General features: G+C 39.4%; 1 long non-coding RNA gene across 1 annotated transcript; it reads right to left on the minus strand.

Annotated features, from left to right (window-relative positions):
- Positions 1 to 22,976, minus strand: LOC124128278. Its single transcript, XR_006860126.2, has 3 exons — positions 22,647 to 22,976; positions 1,888 to 1,958; positions 1 to 1,316 (listed from the first exon to the last, which is right to left on the minus strand). It is a non-coding gene; the product is annotated as an uncharacterized LOC124128278 (long non-coding RNA).

The raw sequence follows: 22,976 nt of genomic DNA on the forward strand, positions 1-22,976 counted from the left end.
ATGCATCCAGAATTTATTGTTGCCTAGTTTATGTATGCCGTTTTTCCTAGAAATGATATCTAGTACTTGGACATGCAGTGAAATGCTACAGTATCGCTCATCAACTCCCCCTACCCGCAGTGTAATCACACCAAGTGTCGCTTATACTTCTGTCATGTCATTTTCCTCCTCCTCCTCCGCATCATCATAATCATCATCATCATGATTATCATCATCGTGTACGTCAGGAAGGACGTTCCCGGATCTCAACAGGCCAAATGTTGAAAAATTCTTCAAAAAGTCACACACACGATTCCTGCACACCAACAGGAATCCCAGAAAAATGAAACATAAAAGATAAAAGATTGGCAAGGCTATCTCTACTGTTAGAGAAATCTTGTTTGACTCTAGAACTGATGCCATTTTATGAAGTTAGGTTTGTTGAGATATTGTGAATCATTTGGCACGTCGCTACCACGGACACCAGATACGTACACTGAAGTAAGTAGAGGAAAAAGAAGCTAAAAAAAGTAGGTCGCTTTACATACACCTCGTACATGAGCTTCCATAATACTTTTCTGTTACATGTGTAGGCATATGCTTCCTTCAATATCTCTTGCAATACAGGCTTTCTTCCCACCCCAAATCTACACACACCCCGGATATGGTCCCGTCCCTGACTCTATTCCCGTTCCACCAAAGCTTTTGATGAGTGTGCATACAGGGAACTTCACAGTCAGGAGAACCACCACCATAACGCTGATGACTGCTGCAGCAACGGTCAGCGCGAGAGGAGCGACTATTTTCCTCCAGGCTCAATTACTCTAGACTCTGTCTTTTTTCCTGTTTCGCTTTGTTGTAGATTTCACTCTAGCCCGACCGACATCTCTGTTCACCTTTTTAAGGATAATAATGACGTATGATGTGTTGTCTCCCGTTGTTGGTTAGCTTTCTGTAACTGTCACTTGTCTTTAGAGTGTTGCTACCTTCACTTACCCGTTCAGACATTAAGCAATCAGAAAAATGATTGTAAACGTGAGTCTTACATTGTTTGTTCACCACGTTGTTCGCACTGACAGTCTAGGACCATCTCACTTGGCCCACCACAATCCTTCATATCGCTGCGAAATAGCAGTTACTATCTTGTTCTCTGCGAAAGAAATCATGGACGTCACACTATGACATCCGCCTATCAATGAGAGCACCAAGAGGACCAGTGTATGCACTGACGAAAGTTCTGATGTGTTGTAATCTGTGTGTGGCCCATGATGTTGCGGCTACTGGACAGTGTCAATACTGATGACGTAACTGGTACACGACGCACGCTAGGATTACATCTGCAAGATAAATAGAAAATATGATAAGACATAGAGTATCTATGTCTTTATATGAATGTTCTTACACAATCAAAAATGACCGTTCTACACTGTTAGTTAATAAAGATTAAATATTTGGTTAATGAAAAAACGTCTTAACCTGTACTGTTTACCAGTACACAGCGATATGATTAGGGTGATATGGTTGTCATTTCTTACGAACACCCATGGACTGATATTGACCAATTCCCAAGTGTAAACTATCACGTTATGATTATTATCAGTCACTTCCAGAACAGGTTTCGCTGATCGACCTGCCCCTTACATGTTTCTGTTGTTCGACGTTTATTAACGTGCCGCCGTGATAAAGTTGCAGTATTGATGACTGCGGTATGAAACATCAATAAAACAAAAGTAAAGTGCATAGGAAAACAATTAAAAACGAAAATATATCGACAATCATTTTTCTGATTGCTTAATGCCTGAAAGGGTAAGTGAAGGTAACAACACTCTAAAGACACGTGACAGAATAGTTAAAAGCCAACAACTATGTTTCCAAACAGCAAACACCTGAAAATGTGTTAAACGTAACTGTAGTTAGATGGCCACAGGGTGTGAGTGTCTCGATCTGTGGTCCCGGGCCCTCTCTCCAGCATGGTGGATCTGAAAAACACAAGGCTTGGAAATGACTCGTATAATTTGCACGTTCCTAAAAATTGTACACAAAATAATGTAAATTGCCCCCTAGGTCTAGTGAATAGAGCGTCTTCCCGGGGGGCGGAAGGTGGGTGGTTTGATCCCCGGCGCGTCATGAGGGGGTAACGATGTAAATTGCGGCATGGTATCTCAGTGGTCCGGGCTAGTACATACAGTCTCACACACGTACATGATCGCACGTGGCTATATATAAGTGCAGTTATCTTGAACGCAATATATAAAGGTTATCACGTGAGTGTGTTGGGGATGGTAAATATCCCCTATTAGGAGCTATTTAGCGAGCTTTGGCGAAACCTGTTTTTTATACAGCGGCGTAACTACATACAGACAAAACAACACTTGCCTGCACAAATGTCCGGTGGAGTTAGTGCGCTTTAACAAAGGGAAGAAACTCTAGCCCAAGCCTATGCGACGTCACGTTTGTTTAGAGATGGTCTGTTCTGACATAACGTTACGAAGTGCAATCAGATGTACACACAGCGACAAAATGAAACAAGGTAACAATTTGGACATATAGGCTCCAGTGTCCTCGATAATCTGTTCCGCAATTTATACCTCCAAACTTGTGAAATGCCTTAGCTACGTCACAGTTAGACACTGATTTTCAGTATATTAGACTATTCTTTTGATAGTAATTATCCTAGCAGTTTCTCCAGATTCCCGATGGTTAATTCTGACTCGATCTCAGGATGACAGGGGCGACCGTTGGCTTTATCCTGCCGACACATACCCATTATATGACAAACATATAATCAGTAACAATACTTAAACCTAAGGAAGTTTCATTGTTGCCGGAGACTTACAGGTAAACACGACATGCTGCTCTGTGGTCTCATAATGCTTTCCCTCAGACACTGATTGATTCCTACAGCCCGCTTTTCATGAGGAATAGTCAGCCATCTCAAAGTGATCTCGGGTGTTAAAACTATTGATTGTTGGTATGATGAAATTCGTCTACCACGGCGCGTTGTCGAAATGTCCGCGGTTTCATACTTCGGCCTGGTCACAGTCAGGGGTAATATGTTTTAGACAAGCTTGTTATACGGGCTAAAATGATAACTTACAGGGTGAAAAGAAGGTCATATGTGCTTTTTCATTTTGCAATTGTACTGTCTTGACGTTATATTATTTACTTTTAGCTTTCCATTTTGCATTATATATTTTTGCCATGGCAATGGCCCCAAACATGTGAAGTTTCTTCGGTATATTTGACAGCCTAAACTTTTACACTAACTTTGATGAGGCTTGATCGTTAGGATCCCCCCGCGAAATCTGACGGAAAATATGATTCCAAACAGTCTTCCCATTAATAACCAAGACCAGGGTGACATAATCGCAGTAGACTAGGATGACATAATCACGGTATACCAGGGTGACATAATAACGGTAAACCAGGGTGACATAATCACGATAGAGCAGGGTGACATAATCACGGTATACCAGGGTGACATAATCACAGTAGACAAGGATGACATAATCACGGTAAACCAGGGTGACATTATCACGGTATACCAGGGTGACATAATCACGATAGAGCAGGGTGACATAATCACGATAGAGCAGGGTGACATAATCACGGTATACCAGGGTGACATAATCACGGTATACCAGGATGACATAATCACGGTATACCAGGGTGACATAACCACGGTAAACAAGGGAGACATAATCACAGTAGACAAGGATGACATAATCACGGTATACCAGGGTGACATAATAACGATAGAGCATGGTGACATAATCACGGTATACCAGGGTGACATAATCACGGTACACCAGGGTGACATAATCATGGTATACCAGGGTGACATAATCATTGTATACCAGGGTGACATAATCACGGTATACCAGGGTGACATAACCACGGTAAACAAGGGTGACATAATCGCATTAGACAAGGATGACATAATCACGGTATACCAGGGTGACATAATCACGATAGAGCATGGTGACATAATCACGGTATACCAGGGTGACATAATCACGGTAAGCCAGGGTGACATAATCATGGTATACCAGGGTGACATAATCACGGTAAACAAGGGAGACATAATCACGGTATACCAAAGTGACATAATCACAGTACACAAGGATGACATAATCACGGTATACCAGGGTGACATAATCATGGTATACCAGGGTGACATATTCACGATAGAGCAGGGTGACATTATCACGATACAGCAGGGTGACATAATCACGGTATACCAGGGTGACATAATCACGGTATACCAGGGTGACATAATCACGGTATACCAGGGTGACATAACCACGGTAAACAAGGGTGACATAATCACAGTAGACAAGGATGACATAATCACGGTATACCAGGGTGACATAATCACGATAGAGCAGGGTGACATAATCACGGTATACAAGGGAGACATAATCACGGTATACCAAAGTGACATAATCACAGTACACAAGGATGACATAATCACGGTATACCAGGGTGACATAATCATGGTATACCAGGGTGACATATTCACGATAGAGCAGGGTGACATTATCACGATACAGCAGGGTGACATAATCACGGTATACCAGGGTGACATAATCACGGTTAACCAGGGTGACATAATCACGGTATACCAGGGTGACATAACCACGGTAAACAAGGGTGACATAATCACAGTAGACAAGGATGACATAATCACGGTATACCAGGGCCACATAATCACGGTATACCAGGGTGACATAATCACGATAGAGAAGGGTGACATGATCACAGTAGACAAGGATGACATAATCACGGTATACCAGGGTGACATAATCACGATAGAGCAGGGTGACATAATCACGGTACACAAGGGTGACATAATCACGGTAAACCAGGGTCACATAATCACAGTAGACAATGATGACATAATCACGGTATACCAGGATGACATAATCACAGTAAACCAGGGTGACATAATCACGGTAAACCAGGATGACGTAATCACGATAGAGCAGGGTGACATAATCACGGTAAACAAGGGTGACATAATCACAGTAGACAAGGATGATATACATGTAATCACGGTATACCAGGGTGACATAATCACGATAGAGCAGGGAGACATAATCACAGTACACCAGGGTGACATAATCACGGTAAACCAGGGTGACATAATCACAGTATACCAGGGTGACATAATCACGGTATACCAGGGTGACATAATCACGGTATACCAGGGTGACATAATCACGGTATACCAGGGTGACATAATCACGATAGAGCAGGATGACATAATCACGGTATACCAGGGTGACATAATCACGGTATATCAGGGTGACATAATCACGATAGAGCAGGGTGACATAATCACGGTAAACCAGGGCGACATAATCACGGTATACCAGGGTGACAAAATCACGGTATACCAGGGTGACATAATCACAGTAGACAAGGATGATATAATCACGGTATACCAGGGTGACATAATCACGATAGAGCATGGTGACATAATCACGGTAAACCAGGGTGACATAATCACGATAAAGCAGGGTGACATAATCACAGAATACCAGGGTGACATTATCACGGTAAACCAGGGTGACATAATCACGGTATACCAGGGAGACATAATCACGATAGAGCAGGGTGACATAATCACGATAGAGCAGGGTGACATAATCACGGTATACCAGGGTGACATAATCACGGCATACCAGGGTGACATAATCACGGTATACCAGGGTGACATAATCAAGGTATACCAGGGTGACATAACCACGGTAAACAAGGGTGACATAATCACAGTAGACAGGGGTGACATAATCACGGTATACCAGGGTGACATAACCACGGTAAACAAGGGTGACATAATCACGGTATACCAGGGTGACATAATCACGGTATACCAGGGTGACATAATCACGGTATACCAGGGTGACATAATAACGATAGAGCATGGTGACATAATCACAGTAGACAAGGATGACATAATCACGGTATACCAGGGTGACATAATTACGGTATACCAGGGTGACATGATCACAGTAGACAAGGATGACATAATCACGGTATACCAGGGTGACATTATCACGGTATACAAGGGTAAAATAACCACGATAGAGCAGGGTGACATAATCACGATAGAGCAGGGTGACATAATCACGGTATACCAGGGTGACATTATCACGGTAAACCAGGGTGACATAATCACGGTATACCAGGGTGACATAATCACGGTAAACAAGGGTGACATAATCACAGTAGACAAGGATGACATAATCACAGTAGACAAGGATGACATAATCACGGTATTCCAGGGTGACATATAACTGCAAACACGAAAACGTCGGGTTTTTTCGAATATGGTCATTGGACCGAAAAACGACTAAAAATTCATTAAAATTGATTAATTGTTGAGCGTCCAGAAAGTGTCCCGAAAAGCGTCAATTTTTTCAAGCGTAAAATGGAGGGGAAAACGATGCTTTTTGCTCCGCCTTGTACAGCTATACAGTATATTAACAGCCAATCAGATGGTCTCGTCCCCCGACGCACGTGATGCCCAAGGCTTCCTTACGAAAGTATTAGGTTTCGTATTTTTGGCATGCCTTGCCCTACTATCTGTCGCGCGCAGTGCAGCGAGATTTGCTGATTAGTCAGTTTTAGGATATGTAACTTGTTCATGGAATTCAGACACGCGCCAAGAAGTCAAACCAAACCATGTTACCAAGTATATTGAGATAACATATCCCTCCGCTGTGCACAGTGACCTCTATCGGATAATGGGTTGTGTTTTATTTGGTTATAACAGTAACTTTTTTTAATGTGAAGTTTACACGATATACGGCTTTTCCACAGGACGAGAGGTCGGTCACATGACTGTATTCTTGAAATGACGTAAACACTGACAACTTCCACATTCCTGGGGAAAACCCTGGAAATTCCCTAGCACGAATTCATACAGAAGCGTTGTTTCTTATCATTTAGACCCTTTAATTTTGAACTTAGCGTCTTAGCATACTCTGGGATAAGTCAGAGACTTTGATTGCATGCCCGTTTAAGGATACCCTCCCTACAACCCATCCCAGAGAAAAAAACACGAAAAAAACCCCCAAAACATCCGAACTGTCGTTGTGACAATCTACAGCATTCTATGAATTTACCTCAGTATCTATTTGACACATCTTTACAATCACCTTTCAATGATCGGCCAATTGATCAGTGTTGACAAAGGCTTCAAATAGCCACAGGTTAATTAACACCTTCGGAAATACCTACCGTCACGTTTATCGTGTCGGCCATTTTGACGTCTTGTACTTGATGTAAAACTGAAGTAGTTCTTAACAGACCTTCTCATCTAATGAGGATATTTTTTTTAATACATTTCTTGTAAACAAACTAAAACAGATGGTCCTCGCTTTAGGGGGAACTATTTTATTCCGGGAGGGCTTATTAAAGCTAGTAGTAAGTCAAGGCACCATGCGTGTATATGATCTGTTAGTGTATGTGTTTAACAAATACGGTTTTGAGTGTTTATAAAATACACTGACGCAAGTATATTCTAATCAAATCAATTGGATAATTGAATATGCTTTCCTTTACATATTACATAACATCACTACACAAAATTTGGACAGTTACTGTAACACACTACGGTGATCGCACTAAACACCACTTTGAACAGTATTGCAGTTTTATTACTTGCCCGTGAAGAGATCACCCGTTTAATAAACATACAGCTGTATTACACATTGTGTAATACTAAAACGCGTGCTTATGTACTCTCGGAACACGTTTCACGAACAAAGCTCTTAACATCCCTTGGCTTATTCAACGACATTGCGTGTGGAGATGATAGATCACTGAGAGGAGCTTATGCACACTCGATGACTCCAGCAAACCCGTTGCTAGGCTGACGTCACATGACATTGTTTCGCCGATGGATCTTGCAACAAATTCCACAAATTACGTCATCGGGTATTGTGACGTGATTGTAAACTTTGAGGTGCAAGGCCCCGTTCCACAAGGCGATCGTATTGTAGCGCAACGACATTCGTTAGTCTATGTTAAAGTATGTGAGTTGCGATAACCTTAGCGCTACGATAATTTTGTGGAACGGACGCCTAAATTCTGAAGATGGACTGTTGTATGATATTATATTCATATGTTTCAACTTTTGACGTGTTTGACGTATTATTCTGTTGTATTATGCCGTGGATCGTGTAGGTGTCAGCCTATTCAAACTCAACAGTATCATTCTAAAAACGTTATAAATGGTAAGCAATAAATAAAATACTTAACTCACTCCGGTGTAATACCAATTTTATGAAACGAGTGAATAGTTGTGGTATCTGACGAGCGATCGCGAGTAAATCCATTTATAACGTTTCAAATAATTGCAAATTGTATATCTTTCTACATTTTGAATTCATTTTAATTTTTGCAATAAAACCTTAACATCAGATAGTGAATGAATGAATGAATGCTTGAATGAATGTCTTTATTTCCTCCAGATAAATCCGAAGATTCTCAAAACATCAAGATTATGTAATTAAATAATCAAATAACACAATAATCAAAAATATATACACACATATATACATATCAATGTCCCGCATATTTACAGGCTATAAACAGTGAGAAATATTGGTAAGGTTACCACACGTTGTTTAGGATATGTTTAATTTGATATAAATACTTTGAAAATTCAATAATTGTGAAATGCCACGTTATTTCATCAATGTCATTGTTGTCTGCACCAAGAAAGAATGCTAACATATCATGGTCTTCCATCATCTCTATTTTAACATATATTTCAACAGTTTAAGATGACATGGTGATAAAAATCATGAGCAAAAGTATTACATTTTGTACAATGTCATTCTTTTGATATTTTGCTTCTGGATCCAATCCTTATTACATACTGTTTTTCTTCTCTCAATTCTGGATATAACTATACAATGCTGTATAACACATGAGGAGTAAGTCTTGTGTGAATTTTAGAATATCGAGATAGGTCAGCTCTACATAATAGTTTATATTTCCATACTTCTTCCTCGTGGGTATATATTTCATTTAACACAATCTTTCTCCACTTAATCTTCGCGGGGAATTCCCCTGTGCGAACGTAGTGAAATACATGATGAAGTAGGTTATATTTCTTGGCCGTTGAAAGCAACACTCCACATAAACCGTGTAAAATATTGTTATGAAAGCAATAGAGTGAAGTTGATGCGCAGAAAATAGTTTTACAAATTGAGACACATGAGTTGTTGCAGAGACGCCCCAGCAGCTGTAGTCTACATTTATCTATATAGCCAACCATGCTACAAAGTCCTAGATTAGCAATATTATTTTAATCTGTTCGTGTGAGTAGGTAACCAGAAATCGAGGCAACTCACAAACGTAACCATTTGTGAAAAATCAAGTATTCAAAAATTTAGGGGTTTGAACATTGGGCATTGAATGACAGACAAGAAAGCAACGCAATGATTAAACTATGGATCCAAATTATTTTGTAAATAAAACTAAATATATAGAAAATAAAAGTTTAACTTGTCATTGTTGGAAGGTGTTTAATAACAGTTTTGGTTTGACTGTTTGTTGTTAAAAGCCGAACTCAGCAATATACCAGCTTCATGACAGTGCTTTGAAAATAATCCAGTCTGGGCCAGACAATCCAGTTACTGACACCAAGAGCATCCATCGACGCAACTGGGATACGATGACCTGCATCAACCAAGTCAGCGAGCCTGACCACCCGATTATGTTAGTCGCCTTCGTACAAGCATGGGTTGTTGAAGGCCTATTCTTATCCGGATCTTCACGGGTATTTTTAATTAATAATACGGTACCATGATATTCTGAATATGTCCATAATACGTGTGTATAAGTAGATGGATAATATATACATACACGCCCATCTAGGGTCAGACTACATATGGTTCAGTGATGAGCTCTTTTACAAGTCCATATTTCAAGACATGAATTTGATATTCATAATAACTCCACAAAAGCTACACAATGGCGACAAAACTGTACCAGCATCACAGATACCAATAATACATTTTTGAACATGAGATATATATAATTACTTTAAAGTTAAAACATGTATCTAAATAGTAAATTAGAAGGATTAAAAATATACACTTCAGACATTTGTCGTATCTTGTTTCGTTTGGAGAGAGAAGTAGTGACAGTAGTGACTGGTATCTAATGGGTACCAACAGGTGTCGAGTCGCTGTCTCAGATGGCTCAAATTTCGTAGCTCTAAAGATCACGACGGCGATACAGACCGTGACGTAGTTTGTCTCACAGTCCCTGAACCATATTATTTTCCCTTTCGCCCATTCCTTACTGTAATGCTTTAGCCCCAAATGAAACAAGCCTAGATTACTATATGCTCCAGTGGTCAGAATGTGCTCGGATCTAAGCAGAGATTGTGGAGTTTCAAGTGACAAAATGACATTCCATTAACAGGCTCAGCGCTGGTCCTTATACAGAGGGGCCTAGGGATGGTGTGTTTAAAACAGATAACGGGTATCATATTACCAAGCAAAAACCACTGTGAAACAAAGTAAAGATGTTATACAGGTTCAGGTTGAAATTTCCATCCCATCGGGACTCCTTTTAAATTTTATTATAGTTTCTCGTTTTAATCAAAATAATATATTTTCAGAGACTAAGCGTTAGTCTAACCGTGAAGTATAACTATGCAAAAGATCCCATGCATGTCTATATTTCTTCATACAGACTCCTAGCAATGTTCGTATCGATGCATATCAAACGACAAATGAATAATTAATTATTACAGCACTTGTGAATAGGTTATATGCGCATGTCAGCGTCGATCCTACAAAATCCTTTTGCGCAAAATACATATACACTGATGAGTTAACGTTGTAATACTACGCAAATATATGTCCAGATGTATACATCAGTTTCATCTCGTGATCTTTATTCGTGCTTTTAGTTCTTTTTCTACAGGAGATTATGGGGTGGTACATCATACCAGAAAGCCTGGTCCAAATTCAAGTCATAATTTCACGGTCCGTCTTGTATGTTGGAAACCAATATCGCAATATGGCTGAATATTGCTAAACGTGGTATTAACCCGATTACTCACATAATTATTCCATTTTCTACAATCTACACGTTCTACAATCATTAACGATCACTATAAGGAGGTATGTCTATATTCATCCAAATATCCATTCATATATATCCACATATAAATGTATTAAGCAAGTCCTACACTCTTCCTTAAAGATAAATGCAAACCATTTCCTCTGTATGCATTTATATATGTAATTATCGTCGACACCGATGCAGTGAACGTACCACAGACCTGATGCAAGAATAACTTTTAATGTCTGAAATGAAATGTTTTACAGAAAAACACCAGTTGTTAAACAATAGTAATAAAATGTAATAAAGAGGAGCCAAGAAACTTTTTTCATTTTGCCAAATGTTGGGCTGTATTGGACATATTTGTTTCGGGGTATGTATGACAGACAAATCTCATGCTTTTTAGTATAATAATAAGTAAGTATAGCTGTTGCATATATTCAAATATGTTTGTGATTAACCCAAACTTGAAACATTTTGAAAGATAAGTGGTAACTATTTATGTCATTATTTCAAATTAAAATGATAGCACAGCAGGAAAGCATAGCACTTTAATATACGTATCTTGTCAACCCAATAGTTTTGTTAAGTCAGAGCAACATGTATATCGAGAGTATAGGTTTGGTGCGTGACTTATCACACATTACTTTCAGAAAGTGTGCACATTCTGTTTATCGGCAATAAATGACATAAGACGAATCATACGGGTAAATACGATTTACTTCAGCACTAGTATAGATTACTTTAGGTTAGGGTTTGAATTTGGTCTTTCCCGCATATTCTCACAATTTTCTCGTCGATTAGCTGTACCTTTTCTCCAAATACCGACTGTCATATCGCTCTCACTTTCGGACTCGATTGTTCGGGCATTGCATTTATCTATCATCCCCAGCTACATCTATGGGGAGCAACTCACTAGGCACTTCCCTCTAAAAAATAACGTCAACTTGACGACGTCCTCAAGTTGCAAGTGCATTTTCGAATCTCCATAAATGACGTCATGATAGAACAATGTTTTATCGTGAAATAAATAACGCCTCCTTCTTCTTTGTTCTCTGCGATTTGTCGCGTGGCTATCTTATATCATCGAAAACATAAACGGAACTATCATCAATGCGAACATCAACGTTTATTAGATAAACACAATAACAAAGACTCTCGTTCCTTCTGGAAAACTATCGGAAAGATAAGAATCGCAGAAGATCGTGTCAAAAATATTCCCTGGGAAATAGAGCAGGATGGTGCAGTCCTCACCGATCGTTCGTCAGTGCTTCATAGATGGGAACAAGACTACTCAGCTCTCTTCAAAGACACACCTTCAACTCGCTTCAACGCTGATCGACTGAACAAGGTCAAGGCCGAGCTCAACAACAACAATGTTACGCAAGAGGTGACCTACGACACCAGTGACCTAGATTCACCCATCACGTTCGCCGAGGTCGAGCGCGCTATTGCACGTGCGAAATGTTGTAGGGCTGCTGGCCCAGATCATCTGCCTGCAGAGGCTCTGAAGAATAAAACTTGCATAGAATTGCTTTTCAAGGTATTCTCCCTCTGCTTTAATAACTCAACTTGCCCTGATATCTGGTCAACTAGTGACATTAAGCCAATCAGAAAACCTGACTGTGACCCCCGGGATCCGCTTGGTTATAGAGGAATTTCGTTAATCTCCATACCTTGTAAAATCTACTCGGACATTCTCAACACTCGCCTCAGCAGATGGTTAGAGCATAACGATATTCTAGCACAGGAACAAAACGGATTCCGAAGTAAACGTAGCACTCAGGAACATATCTACAGTCTTCTTTCAACAATCGAAAATAGAAAAATAGAAAAAGAATCAACATTTGTTTGTTTCATCGATATTGCAAAGGCCTTCGATAAAGTTAACCGTGATTGCTTATGGTACAAGCTCAACAAACTCGGAACTAAAGGAAACTTTCTAAGAGCTGTGAATTCAATGTACGCTTCAACGTGGTCTAGAGTCAGTGCCAATGATAGGTACACAAACCTATTTCCAGTCTACTCTGGTGTGCGCCGAGGGTGTGTACTTTCCCCTACACTCTTTTCTGTGTATATCAACGATCTTGTGGATGAAATCAACTGTCTGAATTGTGGGATTAATATAAGTAATTATCAACTAAGTGTTCTGTTGTATGTCGACGACATTGCCTTAATTGCACCTGACGAAAGTTGTCTACAGAAGATGTTAAATTGTGTAAATACCTGGTGTACTAAATGGCGTATGTCTGTAAATTTGCAGAAAATACAAGTTGTCCATTTCCGGTCAAGAGGTTCCAGTATATCAAGTGTTACTTTCACTATAGGTGAAAATGAAGTGTGTTATGTTCATGCATATAAAATCTTGGTGTTTGGTTTCATGAACACCTAGATCTTAATTTCACAGCCAAGGAAATAGCCAAGTCAGCTCATCGTGCCCTAGGTGTGATTGTGTGTAAATTCAAAGCCAGTGGAGGAATGGCTTACGATGTATTTAATAAGTTATATGAAAACCTTGTGCAACCGATTCTCTCATACGGAGCTGCTGTGTGGGGCACACGTCAGTTCAGTTGTATCAATGCTGTACAAAACCGAGCATGTAGATTCTTTCTCGGAGTGGGCTGTAAGTCACCAAACTTGTCAGTTCGAGGAGATATGGGCTGGACTTCGCCTTATACCAAGCAAAAGTTGGAATTTTTACAACTATGTTATCGTCTACAAAACTGTGACAACATTCGAGTGAGTAGTAAAGTCCATCTATGGTCACGTAATTATCGTAAATCATTGACTAATAAGGTTTTTACACTTATCAAGTCGTGGCAACTACCTATTTTGGATATATTTAATTTAACACCCCTTGACATGGACTACATAAAGACTTGGCTTATATCAAATGATTACCACGACTGGCTACGTCAGCTGTGGAACGATCGAGGGCTTATAAACGGTAACAAACGTAGAACATATAGACTCTTTAAGGGCTCGCTTAACACTGAACCATATGCTCAACTTATAATGGACCGATCTTATCGAAGTACACTCGCCAAAATACGTACAGGAACTTTACCTCTTGAAATAGAGACCGGTAGATTTTCGCGACCGACAGTCCCCTTGGAAGAAAGGTTATGTAAAATGTGTGACTCTAAAGCAATCAAAGATGAAATCCACTTTCTAACTGAATGTAACTTATATTCTGATTTAAGATATGATTTATGGAATTATATTACCTCCTTGGAGCCCTCCATCCCGACCTGTTCTCTACTGCAACAGACCTGTTATTTAATGAATACTCCATGTACAAGTAAACCCCTAGCCTCCCTTGTCTACAGATTGTACAGGCGCCGTAAACTTTATATAAACTGTTAGCTTTTATTTTAATTACTTTTTATCCCATCCATTATGCATTGTCTAATATATGCACGTAGGTGGGTAGGCGGGTGTGTTTATGTACGTTAGTATACAGTGCCTCTCATCTATATTATCTGTTGTATTTAATGTATGTTCATATTATATTCAGTACGACTCTTGTATGGTTGTATGGGTGTATGTATATATGGACTGAGGTGTGAATGGATGGATATAGGTATGGTTGTATGTGTGTATGTATATATGGATCGATATGTGTATGGATGGACATAGGTATGGATGTATGGTTGCATGTGTGTTATTATATTTGGATTGAGGTGTGTTTGAATGGATATAGATATGTATGGATGTATGGTTGCATGTGTGTTATTATATTTGGATTGAGGTGTGTTTGAACGGACATAGGTATGGATGGACCTGTGTATGTATAATACGGATTGATTTATGTTTGATGGATATAGGTATGTATGTAGGTTGGTATGTTAGTATGTATGCTGGTTATACATGTAGGCTAGTATACACGATTGATGAATTAAGTTGTGTGTATATGGACCCATATGTGTATAGATGTATGACATGTATGAGATTGCCGTGAGTGTTCTGTATGAGATTGCTGTGAGTGTTCTGAATGAGATTGCTATGAGTGTTCTGTATGAGATTGCTGTGAGTGTTTTGTATGAGACTGCTGTGAATGTTCTGCATGAGATTGCTGTTAGCGTCTTGTATGCTTACCTGTCTGTATGCTTACCTGTCTGTATGCTTACCTGTTTGTATGCTTTGAGCGGGATTGTAATGCGGATGTGTATGTGGCTGTATGGGTGCGGGTGTGGGTGTGGGTGTGGGTGTGGGTGTGGGTGTAGTAATATACAAAGTTACAACTAATTTTTTTATTTTTTTTTTTTTTAAATTTTAAATGTACCATTATGTAATTAGTGTCTCATAGGCCAACTGGCCGGGTGCTGTTTTTTTAATGAAATGTTTATATGTCCATATATTTTGTACTGCAGCATGTGACACTCTAATAAAACAATTTTCTTCTTTTCTTCTTCTTCTTCTTCTTCTATCATCAAATGTCAATTTCTCATTGCTTTATCATGACGTATCCGTATCATAACCAATCATGTAGCAATAGCATACACAAATCTCTTTGACTTCGACGTAGAATAGTGTCATGATATATAATTATCCATGGTGATAAATCTAACATATGCTTACTGTTAAGAATAGCGACTATACATTCTTATATCACTTTATCAGGTCTCTGTAACATTTGCAAAATAAAACAAATTTAATAATACAACTGAACCTAAATCGATGTATGTTGTAAAACAAACAAAACATAATATCTTTAAGAATTACGTTAACAATACCGATGCTAAAAAATAATCTCCACAATCTCGATACCTCTCTCTCTATGTTTAATATGAAAACATAATAACTTTTTTTAATAATCTGAAGGAATAAAAATGACACTAATATCATAATAATATCATCATTATTCAAGTTACCTATCCTCAACTGAAGTAGTCATTCACACTATACATTCAATGTCATTCAGTAAAGAAGCCCGTGAACATATTAACTATGTAACAGTTGCTGAACAACAAAAGTTCCTGTGACATTGATTAAGATTTAATGCAAAGTTATGTTTTTTACCAAATCTGGAACAATTTCGGTTTGCAACAGATAAAAGACTCCTGTAAGTGTTCAAATGGTTTAATTTGACATACTGACTTCAGAAAATGCGTGATTTCATTAAAAAAAACATGAACATGCCAAAATGTCAATTTACAAATCAATAGCGTGTGTGTCCACCTCTGGTTGCGATGCAAGCAACACATCTTCGTCTCATGGAATGCACCAGGCGTCGCACAAAGTCCTGTGGGATATCTGTCCATATCTGATGGAGCATGTTTCGAAGTTCCTGGAGTGTCTGTAGATCACGTGGTTGACGTCGAAGGCGCCGATCCATTTCATCTGCCGCTCCCGAACCGATCTTCTTCCATGACACAATGATTGACGTAACGTTCACCTCGACGTCGGTACAGTCGAATCCGTCCATCGCTGTGGCTGAGGTGAAAACGAGACTCGCCAGTGAATAGAACTTGTCCCCACTGCATGGCCGTCCAGCGTAGACGCTGTCTGCACCCCTGTAGACGTGCTTGACAGTGGCTTCCTGTCAAAATGGGACGTCTAGTGGGTCTTCTGGCGACAATCCCTACACATCTGAGGCGACGACGTACGGTTTGTGAAGATATTCGTCGAAAGCCAGGGATGCTTCTTGCAGTCACTTTTGCCCCCTGGAATCGATTTCGTAGGCGTGTTGTTCGAATCCAGTTGTCTTGTCGATTATTGGTTACACGTGGCCTGCCACTCCGAGGGTGGTCTCTGACTGCATTCGTCTGTTGCCAACGTGGCCATAAACACCAAATGGTGTTTCTGTGGACGTTAAATTGTCTTGCAACGTCAAGTTGACTCGATCCTGCTTCAAGCATACCAATGGCTCGCAGACGCTCATTTTCGGACAAGCGTGGCATTTCGTTATGTTGAATAATTGCATAATTTTGTGGTTTTTCTGAGTGGTTGGTGTCAGCACAATGCTAAACAATGCATATGGAATCCCGTTAACGCACATGTTTTTATACCCATTCTTGGGTAGCGAAATGCATGGGGCTTGCATGAAAGTCAACTTTTGCATGGAATGCATGCTTTTCTGTAGGAGTTGCGTTTTTGTGACTTGATTCCATACATGTACTAAAATATTGAATACCAAACTTTACTTGTTTGAAAAATGCACTAAACTATTGGTGTCACGGGAACTTTTGTTGTTGAGTATACATTAATGGAAATTAGATGAACAGTTGAAGTTAGCAAATATTATTCGGTCGAACGTCTATCAGCCAATACTACATTATTGAATTGTGAATCTATAGTGATTTTTGCAAGGCTACTCTCATAAATGTCATGACGCATTTTAGGCCAGGGTTCTATACTCGCATTAATGAGCTGACTTATTATTGCGTTAATTTCATGATTTACAGTATTCATGAAGAACATTTCAGGTGGGACCTACAGAGGGAATTATGACTATCGACTTGCTAATTATGTTTGGTATTCATGCTAGCTCAAACGATCTATTGGTTTGATTTATTGTTATGGTATCCACAAAACAAGTAGGATCCGGGGTTTTTTTCGTTTTTACGTTTACAACCAAGTCAGCCACCCTGACCACCCGATCCCTTTAGTCGCCTCCTACGACAAGCATTGTCGCCTCTTACGGCAGGCATGGGTTGCTGAAGACCTATTCTCACCCGGATCTTCTCAGGTCAAGTGAGGTTCAACTGATACATTAAGATGAAATAAAACTGAATTATATTGCTGTTTACATATCAAAGTTTGGTAAATTGTTACAAAATGTATGGCCACAGCAAGGCTATGTATTCACAACATATTGTGCTAGGCACAGTAAAACTGGACTGAGGGAGGGCCGTATTCCTCCTTGGGGGTCACCTGCTTGGCAATATGGGACGGGAAAACTACAGGGGTGAGGGCAGTTAAGTTGATGGTACAGATGAGAGAGATTATTTTACAAATGTGAAACATGGTGAGATTTACAGAACAAAGGCAATTATTTCTAGTTTCTTACTGACTCTCGAGGATACATTCAATAAAGCAGTTAATGCGTGTGTGTGTGTACAGCATAAAAATGGCTAGGTAGTTCGGGTAGATATGTAGAGCGGCAGGCCAGTATGACTTTTGAGACACTACATTTTCAGTCATTAAATGCGTAAAACATTTATTGAGTAAGAGAAAACACTTTTAGTGAGTGAAACAAAAGACATCACTACAGGCACACCCAGTCCCCCAACCCCAAGTTTACAAGTATCAATACTTATACCTGCCACATCCTCAACAACTTTACTTGTATTGGTATTCGTGCTTACATACATACACCCTCCTACCATTCCCCTACATCCATCGCACTATAACTATAACTATAACCGCCTTCATGCATCGGCACTCATGTTCACATTGCATTGCATGCATCGAATTACACGTTTGAAATATCGTAAATATTTTACAATATTGACATATCAAATATCAGCAAACCGAGATTATCATAACGCAATAGATTTCATCCGTCAAAACATCACAGAAAGAAGGGCAGCCTGGAATTTTACAATGGCATCAGAATGCACTAAGAAGTTCAACTGGTCAGGAGGTGAGAGTTGCGGAAAATTACGATAAACTACAGTTACAGATCTCCATTGCGAATATCTAAAGTATGAATAAAGTTTACAGCTTGCTGTAAAGTGTACTTCATCCCGGCAGATTTAGCAATTTCCTTAGCTATAAAAGTTATGTCTAAATGCTCATGTAGACAAGGACCCAAATTTTTATAGGCATGACCATATTATATTCTACGCAAATATCTCCACATTTAAAAACAAAGCTAGATTGAGTCTTTGAAGGGCATTAAGAAGTGATACATATAAGGAAGAAAATTTATGGATGTCGACGTCTATATTATGAGGAACACAACATCTCGGAGTATATACTGACTCCTTCATCAGGTGAATAAATGCTATGATCATGAGGTAGAGAACATATATATGTACCTGTAAGAACAACAAATGTAAAAAGATTGCAAAGGAGGAAACGTAAAAAGGGAAGCCAACGGATAACTGGCGCTAATTACCCCGGCCTCCCGTTTGCCCATTGTCCAAAGTTTTGGCTTTAATTTGTCCATTGATAATCAACCATCAACGTCTATTATCTCAACCTAAAAAGTACGAGAATCTCTACTTTTCTGAGAAAGTGTTATCCAAATATAACATTTGTTACAGTTGACCACTTTCTTAATGGCATTGTGTGTTCAAAGCTTTCGGACTTGGGGGCCACGTCATTTTTCACTTGTCAGAGGGGTACACAAAGTACGTGATCTGGATTAACAGTTGTCGGACTTTTATTTTTGGTGGAAGCCTCAGTGGCTGGGTAAGATCGATGACTTTGTGTTATAACATTTGTTGTCAAGAAAGCACAATAAATGTATATTCGGCGTATTTGGATGTGTAATTATATCACAGACATTTACGGATATTGATGACGACTTGGGGAAGCTTCGTAACACACGTTTTCTCAATTCAGGGATTGGTAACTCAAAATGTGTGTGAGTGCATGTGTGCGTGCGTGCGTGCGTGTGTGTGTGTGTGTGTGTGTGTGTATGTGAGGGCCTGTTGGATATTACATAAAACATTCAGTTTGAGCGGGACGGTAGTTTCAGTTGGATAAGCATGTTAACTATGATCTTCTGAAGGTAGAGAATGCCGCGCATGAATGTATTCATGAGATTCCCGGGTACATGGGTCCTTTTCGGCACCAAAAATAACCACAGAGGAGACTTAAATGGGGATCGGGTGAACACAATGTGCTACCTGGTAGATTGTGTGTCATCAAACCGAACAATGATGGCCTTTGACTGATTGTGGCGTAAAACACACTTAATCATTTACTTGTATCGGAAATTGAATGTTCATCTTAATTGTTATTGATGAACACGAAATATATTTTTCAAAGAAATAAAACAGGGACATAATAACTACAACTTTATGTGAGCACGAGCAGCTCTATTGGAATGAGATGAATAAGTGTTATAAAGTTGTAAGCTTCTTCACAACCGTGTAACTATGAATTGACTTTATTGGGTAATCAAAAAAGAGATAGCGACCTAAAATAGCCAAATATCACACGATTTCACTTGTCCACCATCTTCGATGCAAGGCGAAAACATTTCAGCGCATTTGAAGCCACTGAGAATGCCTCCTGCAGAGTTGGACGAACATTCTTTGATTGACTGTGGTGTCAAAACAAACTCATTCATTTACTTGAACTGAATGTTCATCTTAATTGTTACTGATAGTCACGGTGACTATCCAGAGAACAGGGTGTCATTAGATAAAAACGAAGTAATAATAGGATTACCATAAAAACGGGGTATAACACCCAAGCCAATACGCTTCGCTCAGGAACACCAGAGTAAGTCAGAACAAGATTGAAAACTGACCTATAATTATGTATGACAGGCTAGTCTTTAGTATTAACATTAAAATACACGATATCTGTATAGGCGATATTGTCTTCGTTCCACCGGTGAGTAAGCGTTAGCCTTACTTTCTCGTGGTATAAATATTGCAAGAAAAATTATTCCTGAAGACATCACGATACAGTTTTTACGATGCATCACGTCTGCACTAGCGCTTGTGTTTGGGTGTTTCAGTAGTTTAAATTGCTGCTTTGATATTGTTGATTAATCTTTGATACAATGAACAATATAAGATTATATGAGAGTTTGACCTTAGGACGATAACATGCGTTAATGTATATCTGATATATATATAAGATGACATGAATAGAGCAATGAGTAGTACGTCCAGATTAGTGTATAGGCAACATTTTATAATCCAAGTCAACAACTCTCCCTTTAAGTCATTTTTTCCTGACTTAAAAGTAAATGCAAGAACACAATCGTCCGGAATACAAAGGATAATACTGGTGCACTTCCATGTGACTATATAGCATACAATAAGCTTTCGGGTCCCGTTTGGATCGGTTTGGGTGGCACCCAAGATATCCATAGAATGGGTTCATCTCGGAATCTCCCATATCACTGGGGCTCCGTTTCAATTAAAATGGAGTTACTAGTTTCTTTCAAAACTATTTAGTTTTAGAGACTAAGCATTAGTCTGAATATACATCACCAGTTTGGAATTTTAAACTAATCTGTTTACAGTAACAAGACACTGCTTAAGTGTCATGTACAAATGAGAAAGTGGAATCCCGTCAATTAGGCGGACGAACCTTAAAACTATTAATAACCCTAAAAATAAGCAATATCGGAAAAATATATATGCATAATTTATTATTATACTACCTGGCAATATGCACCAAGTTCACCTTCTACAAAAATAAGTTTTAAAACCCGGTTCATATTCGTTTGCGTATTTGACGATTATATAACTTGAGAAAGTATAAATCCATTTCCTATACTCAGACGTTCCTGAGCCTTGAGCCTTTCCTGATTATTACTGTTATCATTGTATTAGTTAAGGGGAAATGCGTGCCGATCAAGTACGTGCCATAAATTTAAGCGACATTGTACGATTCCGAGCTTATCCCGAGACTATGTTTATGAATCATTGTCAAATAGTGGTGACATTAAATCTAGGAAACAATACCCGACATCGCGCATGCACAGAACGGAAAATTTGGACAAGGCATTAACGATTGATGTCAGTACTTCCGCTAAGCGCTTCGTGTACAGCGTCAAACTCGGGCCTGTAATCTAACACGCGACAACTGACCAATGAAATCTGAGAAGTAGAAATACCGGTAGACGCTGTTGCTTGATTATATCGTTCTCTCTCAGTGAATTCCGATTTCAAATAACGACGTTATTTGGACGGAAAAACGATGGTTTGAAAGCGTCTAAATAACGTCGTTTTTCCGTATGCGGAAAAAAACGACGTTTTCGTGTTTGCAGTGTAATAACGGTATACCAGGGTGACACAATCACGGTATTCCAGGGTGACATAATCACGGTAGACCAGGATGACATACTCACGGTATTCCAGGGTGACATAATCACGGTATACCAGGGTGACATACTCACGGTAGACCAGGATGACATAATCACGGTATACCAGGGTGACATAATCACGGTAGACCAGGATGACATACTCACGGTATTCCAGGGTGACATAATCACGGTATACCAGGGTGACATAATCACAGTATACCAAGCTGACATATAACTCCACTATTTCGACAGAGAGAATCGTCCGAGAATGTGACTGTCAATGTTTCTTACACAAACTGACGTGATGCGATTGTCAAAAAAACCCGAATAAGTATGTGTAAACATACCTATTTGTAAAGGAATGTAGGGTTACACAAACATAGAGCTACTCTGTCATATCCTCTCTTATGTAGTTAAACTAGCACGAGCGCTGTGTTGTAGGATCAGCATGTGATCAATGTACAGTAATTACACCGTAGTCCATTCTGAATGCTCGTCATAGAAGCAGGTGAACTTTATACTTAACCGAAAGTAAAACTGACAGAAAGTCATACATACCTTGATGTGAATAACGCCGTAACGTTAACCAGCTCGTTCAATGCAAATTAACAATATAATCTTTGCTAACCTTGATGCTAACTCCGAAATATTTGGCAAAATATTCTCTCGCCTGCTCCGCGCAACAGTCACGTACTCAGTTCCGTGTGTCCGAGAAGATATATATTTGAGTCACTTGATTGCTACGTGAGTCTGACTGGTCACACTCACTCCCGAGTTCAAGCTCGGGCACGTCTCAGTCTGCCGTTAATACCTGTAAACGCTGCACTTGTGTTTAGCTACAGTTATCTATGTTCAACTTGTCAACGGGGCGCATGTTGTCAGACTAAGTAGAAAAATGTTCGGGTCGGCAAAATATGATACAGTCCTAAGACCTACCCCACCTCATTAATAAATGACC

The sequence above is a fragment of the Haliotis rufescens genome, unplaced genomic scaffold (genome assembly GCF_023055435.1).
Source record: "Haliotis rufescens isolate VD_foot unplaced genomic scaffold, xgHalRufe1.0.p SCAF_4, whole genome shotgun sequence".
NCBI classification, from domain to species: Eukaryota; Metazoa; Mollusca; class Gastropoda; order Lepetellida; family Haliotidae; genus Haliotis; species Haliotis rufescens.